This window comes from Planococcus citri, chromosome 2, assembly GCF_950023065.1.
Source record: "Planococcus citri chromosome 2, ihPlaCitr1.1, whole genome shotgun sequence".
Lineage (NCBI taxonomy): Eukaryota > Metazoa > Arthropoda > Insecta > Hemiptera > Pseudococcidae > Planococcus > Planococcus citri.
Genome location: NC_088678.1, coordinates 20,666,554 through 20,685,232, shown reverse-complemented (window position 1 = coordinate 20,685,232; position 18,679 = coordinate 20,666,554). Strand labels below are relative to the sequence as shown.

At 32.5% G+C, this 18,679-nt stretch overlaps 1 protein-coding gene across 4 annotated transcripts in view; it reads right to left on the bottom strand.

The window, feature by feature from the left end:
- LOC135834944 (uncharacterized) overlaps positions 1–18,679 on the bottom strand; it is an 87,760-nt gene that overhangs the window by 13,163 nt on the left and 55,918 nt on the right. The window contains exons 1-2 of one of the 4 annotated variants that reach the window (XM_065348945.1): positions 524–778; positions 308–446 (exon numbers count right to left, since the gene is read on the bottom strand). The exons of 2 other annotated variants lie outside the window; for them this stretch is intronic. The gene's annotated coding sequence lies outside the window, so the exon portion shown is untranslated. Of the gene's footprint in view, positions 1–307; positions 447–523; positions 779–18,679 lie in introns of those variants that run through there. One more of the 4 variants, XM_065348943.1, reaches the window with a different exon arrangement.

The following is an 18,679-nucleotide window of genomic DNA, read 5'->3' as shown; positions in this document are numbered from 1 at the left end:
GAAGGTGTTACATAATTTCTGTCGAGTCTAAATCGAAGGATACTGGCAATAGGTATTTTAATTTTGAAGGGGTTATTTGAGATCTCAAAAGAAGCATTGGAAGGGATAAGGAGCAGAGGGAGGTACATAAGGGTCTAAATTTTTGATTTTTTGAAATTATGAGGAGCCAAGGAGCCAATCAAGAGTATAAATACAAAGAGCAGAGAACGTAGAAACCTTTCTGCTTCAATTTTTATCAAATAATCGAGGTTGCTGAGGTAAAAAGTGCAGCTCTGAAGAGTAAAAAATATCAAAACTGGTACATTACTTCGAATCATTTTTCACCAGATGATTTAAATACAATCAACACAGATTCTAGGATCAAACTGGACCATCGTAGCACGAAAACTTCACTCAATCGATTACAAAAAATACTCTAACGAAACAAAATCCGCCGCAAAATTACACTAAAAGCCACATGGTATGGTATACATTATTTACTACACATGAGAGCGAATTAAAACTGAAACGAAACAATACTTACTCGAGAGACCTCGAACACCACGTAACACGAAAACACTACATTCGAGCTCGCATTTCCAACCCAAAGTAATTTTTTTTTCCACCAAACTCGTTAGCGTTTTATTTTTTTATTTCACTCGCACTAAACGTCGTATTGTCTCTAACGTAGAAACGATAAATAGGAAATATCATCATCGTCACCTGCGCTGCTATTGCGCCAATTATACCACATCATTCGATATTTTCACAGTGTTTGGAAGGTAAAGTACACACTACTGGTAGGTAGGTATAGTAATGGTAAAGTACGAGTACCTACGTGTAAAGAGAGCAAGAGAGAGACTCGAACATGAAGCAATATACGAGTAGAAACGTCTACCAACCCTAATTGTTGTTACACAAATACATAATTAACAAACCAAGTTCATTCGTCGTCGTCGACGTTTCCCTTGAAACGGAAACAAACACACCTGTCAAACAATAACGAATAATGTACCGGCTTTGATTAATAAATTTCATCGAAATGAGTGAAAAATTCACCCCCCTACTGACTCGAAACGTTTCCCTACCTACCCTTTGGGCTTATATAAATTTAAATAGGTACGGTCTTGTAATCGATATATTATTTTGAAGGTACCTTGCAGGCTCAGAGGTTACTGACTTCTGTATAATCATCTTCGTAGATTAGATCTATAGGTACCTAAACCTATTGTGTCTTTTGTTTATGTGTACCTACCTGCGATGAAATAATAAATTCGAAGCGAAATTCCATTATAGGACTTATCTGCCATTGTGATTTGAAAAATCACAACGATCGTATTTATTTGTTGTTGTCTGGACGTAGGTAGGTAAATTTTCAATCACGATCGAATATGATTCATTCGTTTGTATTGTGTCATTTTCATTTACACGTTTACTTACCTACTTGTCATCTCTATAGACAAAAAATGTTCTTTAAGACCACATTAAACAAATTGATTGTGTATGATGAAAATTGTCATTATAGACATTGATCGAAGCAGAATTGAAATTGAAAATACTCATTTGCAAATTTGAAAATTCACCAACGTAGGATATCACGACATGAAAATATGTTTTGGAAGCTCTGTGCAATGAATCGTAATGAGTAATGACATTGACATTGAAATCTAAATTTGCACGCTCGAACGATGAACATTGAACGAGGAGATTTACGAGTAGGTACTTAACGAAAGAAGAAAATCTGGTAACCTCAAAAATTAGGATTTTCACACAACCAGAGAACCTCGTGAACTGTTTCTCAGAAATTTTGAGGTAAAGCCTAAAAATGGTGGCTTGATGGCCTAAAAATCACACCATCAAAATTTCAGCTCTCAGCTTTGAGTTTCAGGTCTGAATTTGAAAACAAAAAATGCAAAAATTTCCATTTCAACTTTTCGCCATCCTATGATAATAATCAGAAAATGTTCTTACTCGTATTTTAAAACTTACCTAGGTACTGTATATTCCGATTTTTTACAAAAATCGAATTTTAAAAACAAATCTGTAAAATTTTGGGTATGTTTTTTTTTTAGGTCGCTGTGAAGTCAATTTTGGCATTTATTTTCCCCTTCACCTAGAAATGTGCCCTTAAGGGTAAAATTCGAAAACTGTCCTCAAAAAGGGAGAGGAGGTGTTAAAAAATGTGAATTTTGAAAAATTCGACATGGGAATCGAAATAGATTTTTTTGAACCGCTTATAGCATTTATTTTCCCCTTCATCCTTAAATTAGCCCTCAAAAATAAACCTCGAAATGAGACCTCAAAAGAGGGGGGGTGAGCAAAACATGTCGAAATTTTGAAAAACTCGACATGGATATTGAAATGAGGTTTTTCATGAATTCCTGAAGTCAGTTTTGGCATTCGTATTTTCCCCCTAACTCGAAATAAGCCCCAAAGAGGGAAGATGGGGGTTCCAAACATGAAATTTTGACAAATCAGGTCGCTGAAGTCGATTTTAACATTTGTATTTCCCTTCACCTTGAAATGAGTCCTCAAAGGGGCACCTCGAAATGAGCCTTCAACAAGGGAAAGGGGTGCAAAACATGAAATTTCGAAAAATTCGACATGGGTATGAAAATAGTGGTTTTTCGGGTCGCTGAAGTCGATTTTAGCATTTATTTTCCCCTTCACCTTGAAATGAGTCCTTAAAGGGAAACCTCGAAAAGAGACCTCAAAAAGGGGGGGGATGTTGAAAAATATGAATTTTTTAAAAATTCGACATGGGAATTGAAATGATTTTTTTTTCGAATCGCTGAAGTCGCGATTTTAGCATTTATTTTCCCCTTCATTTTTAAATGAGCCCTCAAAAAGAAACCTCGAAGTAAGACCTCAAAAAAGGGGGGTGTACAAAACATGAAATTTTGAAAAACTCGACCTGGGTATCGAAATGAAGTTTTTCATGGATCGCTGAAGTCAGTTTCGGCATTTATTTCCCTCCTAACCTCGAAATGGGCCCTACAGAGGGAAGGAGGGGGTGGGGTTTCCAAACATAAAATTTTGAAAAATCGGGTCGCTGAAGTCGATTCTCGATTCTGGCATTTATTTTCTGCTTAACTTCGATATATGAGCCCTCATTGAAGGGAAGTGCAAAGCATGAAATTTCGAAAAATTCAACATGGTATCAATGTATGGGTTTTTTAGGATACTGAGAATTATTGGATTTTCTGGATGGTTGGATCCCTAAGCTCGATCTATATTTTTATTCTGAAGAGCGATTTACTTATAGAAGTAAAAATTTTATCAAAGGAAGAAAGTGAGTGCAAATTTTTTTTTGAATATTTTTTTTCCAAGTCAAGTTATAAAAAGACACGTGGTATTTGCCTATTCTGACGCATTCTCCCCCCCCCCCCCATGGAAAAACAGCAGTTATACAGCTTTGAATAGCAATTTTTTCAAAGGGGAAAGTTGGAGCAGAACATTTTTTGTGAATATTTTTCCTTTCATGGCGTAATATCTCAACCTATTTTTGTATGATTTATTTTAAATTTTCAACAAGGCCAAATAATTTGAAATATTTTAATGAACCAAATTTGAAACAAAAAAAAACCATACACAAATAATCTGAAATTATCAGGATGTTTTGAAAATAAAATCATTTTTATGGCTCCTTCCATTTTGATGATGGGCAAAAAAATGTATGAAACTTTTTTGAATGTTTTGGATTTAGGATCTAGTGATACAATTATTTTTCTCTCTCGAGTCTCTTGAAAGTAAAAAGTTAATATTTTCAAATTTTTTATAATTTTTAAATTTTTAACTTTCGATTTTCACTAAAGGTCCCAAACTTAATATTGATACCTAAAATGTTTGGTGTAATGGTTTTTTGGCCAAGGGAGCAGGGGGCTACCACATCTGGACCACACTATTTTATTAAAATCATGGGAGGACAGTTCATAAAGTTTCGTGGTCGGCTCGATTTTGGGCATTTTTCGCACGAATGGTACGAATTCAAGGTTTTTTTTAGCCAAAATGACGTCACATATTGAATTTTTTTCAACTTTTTTTATTTTAATTTAAAAAATGTTAAAACGATCCTTACACCTATCTGTTGTGACTTTTAGATACAATTTCACTAGGTAAGTATTTCAAATGTTTCTCGACGTATTTCTTACCTTTATGACGATTTTCTACACATTTCAAGTTATGGAACTTACCTACCTTAATGATCGAAAAAGCATGTTTTGACAGCATTATTTTCTACCCTAGAGACTCCAGAAGCAGTCTTTATCGATCGAGATTTTTTTTCGTGATCGTATTTCAAAGTGTCTAGTTTTCAAAAGAAATGATTTTGCCTGACTTTTCTTCATTTTCCTTAGGTACCAATTTTTTAATTTTTTTGATTTTCCAGATTTTTAAAATAGGTATTATCAAGTCCACAAACACATAAAATAGCGAAATGGCGTAGGAAGGTTTTTTCAAACGTCATCACTCATCACTCTCGTCATCATTCGTAGGTAAATGGAAATTAATTTATCAACTATTACGAACAGTTCGGGAAGCTGACTTGAGGTAAAAAACCTAACTTAACAAAATCGTTTCAACTGAAGAATTGAAGTAAATGCCTAGGTACCTACTTCGATCATATTTATGGTATCAGATTCTGAGATGAATTAGTGAAGAGGGGAGGAAGGGGACCAAATGCTGTGAGAATTTTTTTTTGAAACATTTTGTCGGCATATTAACTTTTTCAACCCTGAAAGAACTTTACAGTGTTCAAAAAATGTTTAAAAAATTTGGATGCATTTGAAGGTTCTTCTACAGCCCAGCCCAGTCCAGTCCAAGTCTCCCGTATCCCAAAGGGGAGTATCTATTTATTTTAGTTCATAAATCAAAAATTTGTGAATCCAGACAAACTTTTGTAGTTCTCAAAAACCCCACCCAGTTTTTTTAAAGCTAATAAAAAGTCAACGCAGTAGCAAAATTCTAAAAAATTGGAGAATTATCAATTTTCAAAGTCCTGATGTATTAAATTCCTCCTCCTCAGGCTGTTTTGATACCCTTACCTGAAACATGACGAAGTATATTCAATTTTATATTTAAAAAATTCTCCAATTAGGTTGACGAATATTGAATTTAGAGAAAATTAAGACACTTCAACGTACCTAATTGTAAGTAGAAAATTTCATAAATTTTCAGAGGTCAAAAAATGCGTTTTCCAGCTTTTGAAAAATAATGAAGAGATTTATGAGCATCAGAATTACCAAAAATGTTCGAAAATTTGTTCAGTTCTACGATGTTTTTGCAATAAAAAAAATCAAAATGAATAATTTGGAGAAAGTTGGAGATTCGAGGAAGAGGACGTAAAATTCCCTAAAATTAAAAAAAAAACAGTACTTGACTCATTTTTAAACATTTTGTAGGCGGATTGACTTCTTGAACTCTATAAGAAGATCACCTATGCAAAGTTCCAAGAATTAATTTTAGATATAGGTAATTCACCTCCTCCCTCCCCACCTTCCCTCATCTGATCCAAGACACATAACCCCAATCTTCAATTAGAAATTAGGAGACTGTTCGTAGCTTTCAAAAATTTTGGGTCATATAACCTCTTTCCCAAATGTTAACGTATCTCTTAAAAAACTTGAGAACAATGTACCTGATTTTAGAATGAAAATTTAAAAATTCCCTAATAATTTCCCTATAGACTTTTGTATGTATCATTGCAAAATTTTCTAAATTTTCCAGAATTTTTTAAAGACTAAAACGAGTTATAGGAAAAGTTACAAAAATGTTGACAGAATTTTTACTGAAAGGCTTAATTTCCTCAGTACCCACACAAATTTCGTACCATTTGACCAAAAAATGCTCAAAATCGACCAAAAAATGTTCAAAAAAACCTCATAGGTATTCTGATGCCACAATTCCCCCTCCTCCTTCTCCCTCTATCTTGAATTATTCGACGGTTTTGACAATGAAGTCGAAAACTTCAGGAGACTGAAGACAAATTTGAAAAAAATTAATCGGAATCGATTCAAATATCTTACCCTATTATTTACATATACTCATAGCATTAAAATTTAGGGGAAATTCTTCACGTTGCAGACTACACATCTCTCTAACCAAATTTACTTCCTATAATGATTTCCATATGAGACAAAACGACTCTCGACTGGCCATCTTTAAGATAGTTTTGTCTTATTAATGCTTAATCGTGTGTAATGATCTGTGTACATACTTTTTTTTTATTAGCCTATTCAATATCTTTAAGCTACAATATGTTCGGATGACTGTATTCAAAAATGTTCTACGTTTACGTCATTGGGCCTCTTCCTCTCTTTGCAAGTCATGAAAAACCCCAAACATCTGTGTTACAGTACCATTTAATTACTTACCCAACAAAAAAACTCCGCCAGCAAATCAGGTCTAATTTTTTTCTAAGGAAAGGAAATCAATCGAGTACTTACCTACAAAAAATTGGTAATCATTGGATCGTATTTTAAAATTTCTGTTATCGAATTAAAAATCGAGCCTGCTGGGAAAAAATTTAAATCAAGTGTGAAGAAATAAAAACATTATTATTGAAAGAAAAATTTGGTATTTTTATTAAGATGGAGTTGAGATCCAAGAATTTTACAACAATGAGAATGATTATGGAATTAAGATAAATGGATGGATCATCGGTGCAGAGATCTTACAATCCTAATAATGTAGTTTCGTTGACAAAAATGGCCATCAATTTAGTTAATTAAATAACTCGATCATCATTCAGTTGGCATATACGTATCTATAATAATTGTAATTTTTAGTTTTGAAATTATTATTCATTTAGGTATTAATTGATGTGTAAAAAATTAAAAAGTAAGTATGCAATTGACAGGAAATAAATAGGTAAGAAACGTACTTAGTTAATTATATTGTTATAAAAATTCACTTTCATGCAAAACCAGTACCTATCAGAGCAGTGACAATAGCAAGTAAAAGGTCTAGTACAAGAGTAGGTAAGTAAATGCTTAATCAATCTTATAAACGACAAAGTGGAAAATGGACATTTCACGAAACATTTTTACATGACAACTTCATACAAAATAATTGCCCAGTTGGAGAACAACTTGAGTTAGGTAACCATAACCAATCTACATTAATATTATATCATTTATTTAATACTATACTGCCACCAACATCTCATGCAAACAAATGTCAGTAACATACAAAAATAGGTACATAAAAGTGCACAAAAAACAGACACGAAAGAGTTCACAAAAAGCCAAAAGTGGATACAGAATGTAAGTACTTATATATTAGGTATAAGGTAATAGCTAAATACGAATTCACCATATTACAGTCTGATAATACAAAACGATAAATTACCCATTGCAAAAATGTGTTCCAAAATCTAAAACATTTATCGTCGCTTAGCACGCGATTCGGTGAAATTTTTCTCAGCTTTTTAATAACGTACTCTACCTATACCGAAATTCACTTAGCATTATTCGTGAAAGGGTCATTTTGAATAAAAAGAAAATTAACCATTTTATTTGTCGCAGAGAGTAAAATCGATAAATTATTGAAAAGAAACACGCCACTGTACTTTGTAGATTTTTATCATCTTTCTAGAAAATAATTTATATGTTGCAGCGAGCCAGCGAAAAAAAAAGGAGAAAAAGAGTTATGGAATGAATACCTATACATGATTATACATCGCCGAAGGAAAGGTCGAGGTTAATGTAGTTGATTAAAAAATGTCAAAACTATGCCAGTTGTAATTTTTTAATTGAACTAATCGTTTATGTGTACTGCACCAATTCCTTCATTTCCTGCGCCTCTCAGTCTCTCTCGTGCAGAGAGAGAGAGAGAATGAAGCCATCACCAAAGTGTAATTAATAATACAACCGAGTATGTGTAACCTGTGTTATGATTTTTATGGATTTTTTCTCTTTACACCAGCCACCAGGTCGTTATTTACCTAGTTGAAAATGTGCCAGATGACGAATAATAAGTATATAACTGTATCGGAAATATTAAAACATTTATTTGAAAAGCAGAGCCGACAAATTAATGTGAGAGAATAGCAGATTTATTACGTATCCGGTCTCCAACGATGCGATGCCATCGTGCCGGATGCTTCCAGTACCAGTTACGAATTTAAATCAATTTTTTCCCCCTCCTCTTTACTCATTTATTGTTGGTTTTTCACACCTATATGTTGAAGTATTTTCCAGCCAAATCCCTCCTCTTCTCAGAATAAAAGCAGAGCTAAGTGATTATTTCAAAAAAATTGCAAGTAAAGAAGCTCAGAATACTTTTGGCTGCGAGTAAAATTAAATTGGAAAAAAAATTTAATGATAATAACAAATCAGCTGATCTGATTTAAGTAATTAAGTAAGTAAGGTTACCTATCATCATCGAGTCGTATAACCGCTCGTGGTGGGGTTACCTATACCTATATGTATATACCTACCTACATCGAATAAAATTCAAAATCATAAACTGTATTGATAGACTGAAAGTTGATTAAGCGCTTAAAGTATGTAACTGACAGTGACCTATACATTAGGGTGAATCGCCAATGGGGCATTCCACGTCAATTCGACCAAGAAGTGATAAGGGAGGGGGTCGGTGATTTTTTTGAAATTTTTCCTGTGGAAAGACCTTCCGAAGGGATGACCAATGGCGAAAATCGCAGCCCTCCAGCACTTTTTAAAAGTCTGCTAGGGGGTGTCAAAGTTTTCAGAGAACTTGAAATATCGTCCATTTCAGCAGTGGATTACTCGACTACCGCGATACCTACCAAAATGGAACTTTTTCCAATATTTAGGGGTTCTGAAAGGCTTTTTGGTGATATCATAAAAATCAGTGTTGCCATTTTTTTTCGTACAAAAAATTAGCTTGAAAAATTTCAAAACGTAGTTTTCATATCGTTACGATTCTCAAAAATTCTGAAAAAAATATATTATGAACAACTTCTTACGCTGAACAACATATTAAAAAATTGGGATGGCATTATGTCGTAAAATTGATTTAAAAAAATTGAAAGTTTGCGGAAAAAATGCGATTTTTTAATTTAAAACATGAAAAAAAAGTTCTGACTAGTGAAGTTGACCCATTGGACCCCTATTTTTACGTATCCGTTGAAAAAGTTTGAAAAAACCCCTTTGCTTGATAAAATAAATTCATCACAAAAAAATCAAAATTCGAAAAAATTCAAAAAATAAATGAATTTTACTTTTTTTGCCACGAGTGTGATTTTTATCAACTTTTTCATGAAATACGTCAGAAAGGGGTCAAAATGAGACAACTGAATTAATTAAAATTTTTTTTGATGTTTGGAATAGAAAATTGAATTTTTTCAAATTTTGATTTTTTTGTGACGAGTTTATTTCATTGAGTGAGGGGGGGGGGGTTCAACTTTTTCAACGGATACGTAGTAATAGGGGGCGGTCCAAAGGGGTGAACTTCACCAGTCAGAACTTTTTTTCATGTTTTAAATTTAAAATGTTGTTCAGCATGAAAAGTTGTCCATAATATATTTTTTTCAGAGTTTTTGAGAATCGGAACGATATGAAAACTACGTTTTGAAATTTTTCAAGCTAACTTTTTGTATGAAAAAAGTGGCAACACTGATTTTTATGATATCACCAAAAAGCCTTTCAGAACCCCTAAATATTGGAATCCCTTCAAAAGGTCTTTTCGCAGGAAAAATTTCAAAAAACATCCCGAGCCCCCCCCCCCCTCCATCTTGGTCAAATTGTCGTGGAATGACCCTAATAAAAAAAAATCGGTGGATCTTGACCACATTTTTCATAGACCTTCATTTTGAGTTGAAAATTACCGCAAAAAATTTCAACTTTCAACTTCGTGGGTGCCCCTGTGGAGGGAGGGGGAATTTAGACCCCAAAGAAGAGGTATTTTCGATTAAATTGTGATTTTTCGCTCCTATCACCACACAACCTGTTTTGGGAAAAGTGGCCCCGCCTCAAATGAAAGTATTTGAAATTCTGTGTCGATCTGTGCTATCGTTGTCAAAATCTTAGACCATTTTTAGGGGTCTACTGGACGGTTGAAAATTTAAAAATCGCTTATTTTGGTGTAAATTCGTATCATTTTGAATATTTTTTCTTAGTAAATTTTTCGGATTAATTATGCCAACATTTTTGAAAGATATCATTTCTGAAACTAGGAAAATATTTTGAAACACAGTGACGCCAATTTTCCGACAATTAGCGCCAATTTCAAGAATATTGAAAAAATTTCGTAAGTTTTTGGTTATTTTTTTCGGTTTTTTGAAATTGGAAAAAATGATTCAAAAATTAGCACCGATGTGTTCCAAAATATTTCCCCAGTATCAGAAATGATATCTTTCAACAGTTTAGCATAATTAATGCGAAATATTTGCCGAGAAAAAATGTTCAAAATACGAATTTATTCAAAAAGAAACGATTTGCAAATTTTCAACTGCTCAGTAGAATCCTAAAAGTGGTCTTGCATTTTGACGGCAATAGCACAGGTCGACGCAGAATCTCAAATATCTACTTTCATTTGAGATTGGTCCATTTTTCCCAAAACACGTTGTGTAGTTCAACAGGAGCGAAAAAAACACGATTTTTCTCAAAAATGTACCCTAGTTGAGAGCTCAAATCTCCCCTCCGAGGGCATCCTACGGAGTTAGAATTGATTATATTATAAGGGTACCTTTCAACTCGATAAATGAAGGTCTTCTGCTGGATTTTGTCAAAATCCGCCGACTTTTCGTTTTCATTTTATAACCAAACATATACCTTACATTCAGTTCTTATTATGTAGTAAGTAATTTTTAGACGTTTCAAAATTTTAATGCAATTTTTGAATCAGTAAAATACCGTTACGGTCAAAACATCAATTTGATTCCTTTCAAAACCAATTTTGATGGCCTTGCTTACTGAACTGAAGCACCAGCTGTGCTGATGAAAATCAGGTTATTAGGTACCTATCTAGTACATATAATTATAAGAAATTGTAAGATCATTTCTAATGAACTTGTTTGATAAAGAAGGGATGAAAATAATTCAGGAGAGATGTGAGGGGGACGAAGCCCCCCCCAATCTAAAAAAAATATTGTTCAAAAGCAAAGATCCCTTTAAATTGGAAAAAACATTTGCTTAGAATGCTGGGTGAAAATTTAAATTTGAACCGAAACACACCCTAATTAAATGGTGATTTGTATTAAGTATATAGGTAATGATTATTTTATTTTAAAACACTATCACCTGCCTGCTCTCACTTATAAATAAGTCATTGATCTTATTACATAAATTTTTATATCGGGGAAAAAATTTTTCGTTGTTCAATACATATAAAATTCTCGTTGGATACATTACATAAAAATCATGATTTTTGCTGATTTTATGTAGGTACAAGATAAAATTAATTTACGTAATGAGAAGTATGTGTACAATTTGCAGTTGGTTGTTTGAATCATATTTTGTGTGCTCGTTTTTTGAGTTATAACTCAACTTTTTTCACAGGAAAAGTTCTGATGAGCAACTCTCAACGTCAGACTATCAAAAAAGACAAAAAAGTGATGAAAATGTATCAGATTCGTCTGCGAAGTGCTCAACTAAACATGTATCGGAGGCGCGTACAATGCCCTCAGCATGAAAGCCTGGGGTAAGTGAACTAATTCGCTACACTTTAAAATTGTCAACTTGAAGTTAAACCCTGTAGGCGTATGGTAGAAAAGTTACGTCCATGCTAAAAAGAATTGAGAATGAGGCCATGAAGACTATTAGAGCAATTTTCGAGCTAGGGGTAAGTTGTGGAATAAAATATGTATAGCAGGAACATAATTCTGTAGGTATGTAATAATGGTAAATGTATGAGATTAATTTGTTCTAATCTTTGTGTTTTATATTTATGTACATACATAATACATATAGCAAGGAAGCTTACAAAAGCAGCTACACGAAGCTCTCCAAAATCGCCACCTATAACACTAGAAGAGTTTCTTTGAACTTGGTTAGATTGTGTATTGTAGTAAGTAATTTTATTTATTTACCTAACATACAATATTTCTGTACCTCATCAAGAATGCCACATTGACAGTTTAAGTCTTTCAGGGACATCAGGGTTGTGGAGGAAGGATTTTCTTTTTACATTGCCAAATTTGTTTGGCGATTTGTATCGATATGAACCTTATGCATTGAAATGGCAATGAGTTGAGGGTTCAAAAAGTGTCATCTTCCCCTCTCAAAAAAGTCAAAAGAACTTTTTCAAGTTTCAAAAGTCAACCGCACACCAATTGGTTAGTTTTCTTCCCATTTTTCTAACTTGTGGCATAACATCAGAAAGTCATTGTGATATATTTTTTCATGGTACTGAATACTTATCATCACTGCGGTAAGACAGAGATTAGGCGCATTAAAAGGTTGGATTACAGCAATTCAGATTTTTTCGATTTAAGTCCTAATTAATTAAGTAAGTAAGGTTACTTATACCTACCTACATAATGATATCTTTCAAAATTTTAACATAAATAATGCGAAATATTTGCCAAGAAAAAATTTTAAAAATACGAATTTATTCAGAAAGAAACGATTTTCAAATTTTCAACCGCTCAGTAGAACAACTCTAAAAGTGGTCTTGGATTTTGACGCCAATAGCACAGGTCGACACAGAATCTAAAATATCTACTTTCATTTGAGACTGGGCGTTTTTTCCCAATTTTTCAGAAATTCTACATTTGAATTAGTAAGTAATTTTTAGACGTTTTGAAATTTTAATGCAACTTTCAAATCAGTAAAATACCATTATGGTCAAAACATCAATTTGTTCCTATTAAAACCAACTTTGATGGCCTTGCCAACTGAACTGAAGCTACTTTGCTCATAAAGACTATCCAAACAAATTCTCTAAAAAAGAATTAATACTCCCCGCCCTCCCTATAAGGAAACATGTAACAATTAGGAAAATAATAATAAGAAATAAAAAATTGTATATCATTTTGATAAATAATTTATGAAACATTTTTGTCTTTGAATAGTCCTATAATTGGTATATTGGTTCTTATATACTTGTTCCCTGTATTTAATTTTTTTTTTGTTGATAAAATAAAACTTTTATATTTTTGCTTCCACAAGGCCATTTTACTTGTTTTATGTTGTTATCTATTTCATACCATTTATTGATTATTTTTATACCTATCTGAATTTGATTCTGGTATTTTAAATATTGCTGAATTCAATTACTGATTCTACAAAATTTTTATCAAAAATTTTAAAATATTGTGCATTTTCACGGAATTTTACTCATAATGATGATGCTTAACATAAATAAGTGTGTGAATATGTACTGTGGAAATACAACTGAAGTGAAGTGATTGTCAGTCATATACTGTACCTTTACATGTACAAAAAGCAAAGCAAACTATGAACGATCCGTTACCTACATAATTCTGCAAATTGGAATTCTTTCTACGATGTACAATGTACGCAATGTACTAATCAAAGTTGTAATACAAAATTGAATATTTTAAAAATTTAAAATATTCTGATATTTAATGATCAAATTATGGAAAGTAATATAAAATGTAGAAAAATTATCAATTAGGTACAGCAGTTTCAAATAGGTACAATTCTGGTAATCAACAATATCAAGTACCTACTAATTGTTGTTTCAGTTATCTTCATTTTAAATTCGTAAACAATCCATAGGTATTTTAATGCTTCCTAATTGTTATTGGTTTTAAAAAGAGATTTGGTTTAAAAGAGAAAAAATGTGAAGTTTTTCAAAAAAAAAAAAAATGTAAATCCACGTGTAGGGAATTTTATTCTATCTGTGAAGCTTAGCATTGTGTTGTACCTCTGTCAAATTTTGAAAACATTCGTTTCAAAATTAGTATAAATACACGGTAAAGTGTCCTTGATGGTGGTCGAAAAACTAATCACTACCATAGAAAACACTAAAAGATAAATAAAAATAATAGTTCTTCAGTTTTTTTTCTTTTTTTCTACAAAATATCTAATTACATAGGTATAATGATGATTCGTGTGAAAAATATTCTTGAAATTGGTGTACATTTTTTTAGGATTAAATGAGACCCAGAAGAACCACATGAAAATAAGCGCTTCGACCTCTATGCTAGTGGATTGGACCTAAATACCAATTTTAACTCGTGTAGTAAGTAAGTAATCTTTATCTTACCCTGCACCTGATCAAGAATGCCAAACTGACCCTTTAAGGGTCATAGAGAAAGGATATATTTTAGTAATAACATTTGTAGCTGATTAGAATGTTTTTAGAAAAAGAACAATTTATGGAAAACCAACATTACTCTCCTCATACATTTTCATGTGTAATTACTAATAAGGATGGAAAAAACATTGATGAAATAGGTATCTACCTAATCAAATTTTTAACATACTGTGCCTTATATCGTAAAAAATTATTGGCAACTTATGCTGAGTGTTGAAAATACCTAAGTGTAAATTTAATATTTATTCTCCAAAGTCATTGAATGTGTATGTAGATAAAATAAAATACAGATGGGAAATATAGAGGTAAGACATAAGGTTTGTTTGCTTTCATCTATTAACTTTTTTCTACAACACGACACTTCCTTCAAAAAGTATCGTCAAAAAATGTTTTCTGAGGGACTTCCTCAAATAAAAATCATTCTACTTAATGCCATAAATAAATCATAATTTGTCAAAAATGCGAAAAGTGAGATTATTTGTATTTTTTTTTTATTCAGGTCATTCAAGACCTCTTTTTTCATGCATGTAGGTAGTGTGATCAAAAAATTGTCAAATTGTCTAGGACAGTTTTTTTTAAATCATCAACCTACTTAAATTTCAGTTTAAAGTTGACTACCTACATCTTTGAGTTGAAACTTTTTTAAAGTGTGTTTTTCAACATTCAAAATGATTTTATGAGGAAACTATGAGTCCGTACTAGAATAAGTTATCAAAGTGCACACGATCAATTCTGCCAGTTTCATTTTGTCAAACTAAAAAAATGTTGAAATGAATAATATGACATGATACTAGCAATTTTAACTCATTCAGTACCTCTCTTAGGAAAGGTCACAGCAGACTGTAACGTAACGATAACGTAATTTGTAACGTAATGTAACAAAGCATGAGTAATAATAATGTAAATATATATATAAACATCCGTATATACCCAAAACGCAGGTAGACGAGAATGAGGCCATGAAGACTGTTAGAGCAATTGTCGAGCTAGGGGTAAGTTGTGGAATAAAATATGTATAGTACATATGTAGGTAAATGGTAAATGTATGAGATTAATTAATTTGTTCTAATCTTTGTGTTTTATATATGTACATATAGCAAGGAAGCTTACAAAAGCAGCTACGCGATATAATCGAAGCTGTGAAAAACACTCACCTCAACACATGTAAGTAATTCAATTCACAGAATTAAAACAGTAGAGTTGAAACATTTGAACATTATTCAAAAACAAGGAAGCCCATTGGATAACTCACATTTAGATTTAATCCAATATGGGTAATAATTCATTTTCCCATACTCTTTGCGATTGTTTTTACATCAAAATGACCTGTAGGTATTAATGAAGGATGTTTTTTTGTTTCAAAGATGCAAAATCTTGGCCGAAATATTGTTGAATATAAATAAATATTGCGAAAACTTCAAGAATACAGCTGCGTTGATCGCCGTATATATCGGTGAAACAGAATGGTATTCAGAGTGATATCAACGAATTGGATGGACAACTCCCCAAATTAATGTCTTCTTTAATTAAAAAGTGAGTGATTTTGTTCGTATTTATGTCGGTACTGAAAAATGTTAGGAATTTTATTGATAAGTAAGCAAGTTATTTAATTATTTCCAGTAAGTATGGAGAATGGCTTATGTTAATCTCAATATTACTAATCTATCCGGGTCTGTTTTAAATTATAAAATTTTCACTCGCCATGTCTTACTCGTATTGATTTTTTGGAATTTTCAATTTTTTTTTTTTTTGATGCTTGAACTTTGAGTTGAAAAGTGCTCGTGAAAACTTTATTGAACTTAATTTTTCGCCAAAAACCGTCAACTCTCGTTTTTTTTAAGTCAAATTTTTGTAAGAAATGATGGCTATATCGTCAATAAAAAAATCGGCGGATCTTGACCACATTTAGCATAGACCTTCATTTTGAGTTGAAAAATACCCGCAAAAAATTTCAAATTCGTGGGTGTCCCTGGAGGGAAGATTTGAACACTCAAAGAGGAGACATTTAAAAAAAAAATTGTGGTTTTTCGCTCCTATCGCTATACGAGTACAACCTGTGGTATATGATAAATTGATAAAAACATGATGTCCAAATACATATACCTACTTTTAGGTTAAATCATTATTTAGTACTTAAGTAATTTTTAGACGTTTTGAAATTTTACTGCGATTTTTGAATCAATAAAATACCGTTATGTTCAAAATATCAATTGAGGAGGTGGATAGCAAAACGCAATAACTCCATTTTTGATTTTTTTGGGAAATTAGGAAAAATTGTCAGGAGGGGAAGGGTGGGGGGTCGAGTTCCGAAATTGGTGTCAAATGAAAGGGGAAGGTGCTACAAATAAAATTTCCACTCAATTTCAAAATTTCGGTCACCTGGGTAAGCACAGTGAGGAAAAGAAAAAAAAGTTATTGCGTTTTGAACGCAATTTTTTTTTTTGGTATTTTTTATTTGAAAAAATTGAAAAATTATAGAAAAAAAACTGATGTTTGATCGATAATTTTCGATAAAAAACAATTAAAAAACTGGAATGCGAAATTCAAACAATTCCTGTGTGTGATATGGCATTCAGAGAGTGGCAACAAAAGCACCATTTTTTTAAGTAACTCCTACCCAACAATTTTCAGTACCCACCCGATGAAAAAAAAACAGTGTTACCACATCTGCGCAACTGAAATGTATAAAAAGTAGTGGAGTTATTGCGTTTTGCAAACAAAATCTCATTTTTTAATGCATTTTAGCTCTAAAATCAGACTTGTTTTCCTCGATTGCGCTATGATATTCAACTGATGGACAAAATCTGACACCGGGAATAGATTCCCCGTTGAATTTTACATAAGGATGGATATCAAACTCAATTTTCGTAATTTTGGAGTTATTGCGTTTTGCTATCCACCTCCTCAATTTGTTTCTATCGAAGTCAATTTTGATGGCCTTGGCAACTGGACTGAAGCACCTGTGCTCATAAAGACTATACTTACCGTTTAATTCAATGATCAGCAATAATTTTTACTTCACTCAATAATTTTTTAACAATTCCTCCACCTAATTTCCAAACTAAAATCTAAAATTTCAACTTTGCTGAAGGAAGCTGCTCTCTTACCTCTTCCACCTATCCCTCATCTGGTGGCTACTGCTCTGACACCAAATAAGAGAAGTGCTAGCCTCAGGGAAAAGCAAAGTCCTGCGATGGCATTTGCGACTAGAAAAATTGGAGAATTAACTACTCAGTAAGTAACCTTTCCTTTAAAAATGTTTATGTACATATGTATTTACTTTTCTATCCTTTACCCCTATATGTATTATATAAGATGAAAATCAGGTAAGTAGGTATAGGTACCTATTATTTATTATTATCATTATAAGAAATTGTAAGATCATTTCTGATAAACTTGTTTGATGAGAAAGTGAAGAAAACGTTCTGTGGGGTAAGCCCAGTGAGGGAGGTGTGAGAGAGGCGAAGCCCTCTCCACGTCCTCCCAAAAAAACGAAAAAATAATTGCTTTAAAGCAAAGATCCCTTCAGAAATTTGCTGAGTGAAAAAGTACATAATTTGATTATGGAGTTTTGCCTACTTTTATACAATTTTTGATGAAACCAAGCTCTAAAGAACGAGATATCTCAAAAATTAGTTAGGAGGAGTGACTCTAATAATTACATATATGTAAGTAGCAAAAAATCAATTTTTGCTAGATAACATGAAAAAAATAGCTTGGAGGGAGGGTTAGAACAATTTTTGCACTTTTTCAATTTACAAGGCAGGGATTCCTTTGCAAAAAAGTACAACTTGTAGTCAAGTTTTAAAGTGACGAGTATAGTAAATTCAAACTGTGTTCTGATTAAGTACATGTTATGTTGTTCAAGTTATTCTGAATACTTGTTCAGTCGATTGGGAAAAACTTTGAAAATAAGGACGACCCTTTACTTTCTCAACCTGATTTACCCGATAAAGTTTCAGAACAAAATATGACAAATTTTTTTAACATAAGTAAGTATGTAGAGTAGGTGGGGGCAAGAGTTCGCAGAGGGGTAAGAGTACTATTTTCAATTTCTCATATCTGGCGACACTTGAAAGTTTTAATTTTTTCAGTCACTCATAAATTTTAACTCTGCAGTAAGTGATTTTCTTCATTTACCTAACATACGTACAATATTTCTGTACCTCATCAAGAATGCCAAATTGACCCTGTAAGGGTTGTGAAGGAAGGATTTTTTACGATGCCAAATTCATTTGGAGATTTATACACTATGAACCTTTAATTGTACCTACTCTGAAATGGTAATGAGCTGAGGGCTCATAAAGTGCCATCTTCCTCCTTTGAAAAAGTCTAGAGAATTTTTTTCAAGTTTCAAAAGTCAACCTCACACTAATTGCTCAGTTTTCTACCAATTTTTGTAAATTCTGCCATAGCATTGAAAAGTCAGCAATATAGTTTTAATTTTTTTTTTCTGGTAGAAGTACCAATGTATCACTGCAGTAAAGCAGAGATT